We start from the raw sequence: 3,193 nt of genomic DNA, 5'->3' as shown, positions 1-3,193 counted from the left end.
ACACAAAATTATTTACCATCTTATTTCCTTATTATTATCCCCGAGTTTTCCTCTTGGATTAATCCTTGATACCCACAAAGGCTTTTGGTTTAATTATCCTATCTTTTGTTATTCCATGTTTATATAATCATTTAACATACTTGTTTCTTATTTTTCCATTGAATCACTTCTTAATTCCTTTACCACAACTTAATCCGTGAACCTATATAACACACGCAATTCGTTCGTTGCAGCCGGTCTGGGACTCAGATCTTCGTCTTCTCCACGAGTTCAGTCCGATATTTCGCCATTTTTGCCCAAATTCTGATCCGATTTAAGATCTAATTGTTACCCACTCAATACTTAACATCCCTAGGTGCTTAACTTTTGCAGAATCACTAGTCTACACCATAAATCATGAGAAATAGAATCTCACAAACACAATCCAAACCACTCACCTCGGATTCAAGTGCTGTGCGTTTTTGTCCGAGCTCGTGTGTGTTCTTCAGGCCGTCTTTGGTTGTGAAACTTTCCAAGAACCTCCTTGGGATGTCCTACTTTGATTTCCCGAACTTGCTCCGCCTCAAAGGGCGTATGAATCCCTTTTCCATCAATTCGTTCAACTGTTCCTTCAACTCTGCCATTTCTGTCGGTGCCATCCGGTACGGAACCTTGGTAATTGGTGCGGTACCCGGTAGCACGTCGATGGCGAAGTCCACCTCTCGGTTGGGTGGTAATCATGGTAAGTCATCGGGGAAGACATCAAGGAACTCTCGAGCAATTGGAGTATCCTCTAACTTGTGTTCCAGTTCCTTGGTAGCGGTGATGACTACCAAGAATGCTTCATTCCCCTTCCTGATCATCCTTTCAGCCTTGAGGTAGGGCATGCTCGACACTGGTGGGAGAAGGTAGTGCAGGAGATGCCCGAAGGTCACCGCTTTACCTGGGATGAGTTCAAAGGGGAGTTCGAACAGAACTACTATGGTCACCAGAACCAGGAGCACCGCTATACGGAGTTCTTGCAGCTGGAACAAGGGAACATGACGGTTCGTGAATATGAAGCGGAGTTCACCCGTTTGCTGACCTATGCAGGACATCTGGTGCCTACGGAGAGGACAAAGATCCAAAAGTTCATTACTGGACTACGACCCTATCTCCGTAGGAAGATAGAACTCCACGAGTACCCCACGCTCAGTCGCTACATCAGCCAGCTGGTGAAGGCAGAGCGAGGAGAAAAGGAAGAGAAGGAGGAACGCATCCGAGATCGGAGCCCTTATAGGCGATTCTCCGACACCCGATCTCCGGGAAAGGTCAGCCAGACGGGTCAGAGCAGCCAGCCACGTGACAAGGGGAAAGCACCTGCTGGTGGCATACTACCGCTACCACCGCCTTACCAGGGACCACTGACCTGTTTCCGATGCCAAAAGCCGGGACACTTTGCGGCCAATTGCACAGCACCCGCAGATACCTTACCGGTGGCCAGACCACCACGACCACCACCTAGGACTGGAGCAGCCCCGAGAGTTTATGCTCTTGAGGCTGAGGCGGAGGCGCAAGAGGAGGAGACAAATCTCGGAGAAGACGAAGTTGCTGCCATTGCAGGTACCCTTCACCTTTGCGATGTTGAATGCTATACATTGTTTAATACTGGGGCTACCCATAGCTTCTTGAGCTTAGAGAAAGCAAAGAAACTAGGCATGGATCGGATAGATACGAAGCGCGATTTTACCGTTCGCACACCATCTGGAGAGACACTTCTAGTACATGGGACCCTCCGAGGTGTACCACTGGATATCTGCGGTCGTAACTTAACCGCATACCTCATAGTGGTGCCGATTTGTGGTTATGACATCATACTAGGCATGGATTGGTTGTCTAAGCACCGAGCTCAAATTGATTGCCAGAAGAGGACTATATGGTTTACGGAAGTAAACGGTGGGTTCGAATTTCGAGGGAGAGGAGCACCGTCGACAAACCCCATCATTTCGGCGCTCAAGGCTGAAAGGATGATCAGGAAGGGGAATGAAGCATTCTTGGTAGTCATCACCGCTACCAAGGAACTGGAACACAAGTTAGAGGATACTCCAATTGCTCGAGAGTTCCTTGATGTCTTCCCCGATGACTTACCATGATTACCACCCAACCGAGAGGTGGACTTCGCCATCGACGTGCTACCGGGTACCGCACCAATTACCAAGGTTCCGTACCGGATGGCACCGACATAAATGACAGAGTTGAAGGAACAGTTGAACGAATTGATAGAAAAGGGATTCATACGCCCCAGCGTTTCGCCTTGGGGAGCGCCAGTATTGTTCGTGAAGAAGAAAGATGGGAGCATGAGATTGTGCATTGACTACCGGGGTTCAACCAGGTCACAATCAAAAATCGGTACCCGCTACCGAGAATTGATGAGCTGCTAGATCAACTTCAAGGAGCAAAGTGGTTCTCGAAGATCGATCTGCGATCTGGATACCACCAAATTCGGGTTAAGGCTGAGGACATACAGAAGACGGCATTCTGAACTCGATATGGGCACTTTGAGTTTGTGGTCATGCCATTTGGACTCACGAATGCTCCCGCAGTATTTATACAACTGATGAATCGCATCTTCATGGATTATCTAGATGAGTTTGTCATCATATTCATTGATGACATTCTTATCTATTCGCCAGATCTCTAGACTCATGAAGAGCACTTGCGGAAAACATTGTGGAGATTAAGAGAGAACAAGTTGTATGCGAAGTTCAACAAGTGCAGCTTCTGGTTACAGGAGATTGGATTTCTGGGTCATGTGGTATCCGCTCAGGGAATCCAGGTAGATCCAGCTAAGATCGAGGCAGTCATGGATTGGAAACCCCCGACCTCTGCAACCGAAATTAGAAGTTTCCTAGGCCTCGCTGGTTATTACCGAAGGTTTGTGGAAGGATTTGCTAAGATAGCCCGACCCATGACGAAGCTCACCGGGAAAAACGTTAAGTTTGAATGGACCACGGAGTGCGAAGAAAGCTTCCAAGAATTGAAACGGAGACTTACCTCGGCACCGATCTTGGCATTGCCACGGCCAGGAATACTGTATGAGGTTTACACTGATGCCTCCAAACAAGGACTAGGATGTGTATTGATGCAAGAAGGACACGTCATCGCCTATGCATCGAGGCAGTTGAAGAGGCACGAGGAAAACTACCCAACCCACGACATGGAGTTAGCAGCGGTA

General features: G+C 48.0%; 1 pseudogene; it reads left to right on the top strand.

Moving 5' to 3' along the window:
* Nucleotides 1–2,204: 2,204 nt before the first annotated feature.
* LOC109117324 overlaps nt 2,205–3,193 on the top strand; it is a 1,395-nt pseudogene continuing 406 nt past the window's right edge.

The sequence above is a fragment of the Tarenaya hassleriana genome, unplaced genomic scaffold, assembly GCF_000463585.1.
Source record: "Tarenaya hassleriana unplaced genomic scaffold, ASM46358v1 Cleome505, whole genome shotgun sequence".
NCBI lineage: Eukaryota > Viridiplantae > Streptophyta > Magnoliopsida > Brassicales > Cleomaceae > Tarenaya > Tarenaya hassleriana.
Note: the sequence above shows the minus strand (reverse complement) of the source record. Positions and strands in the feature narration are given on the sequence as shown.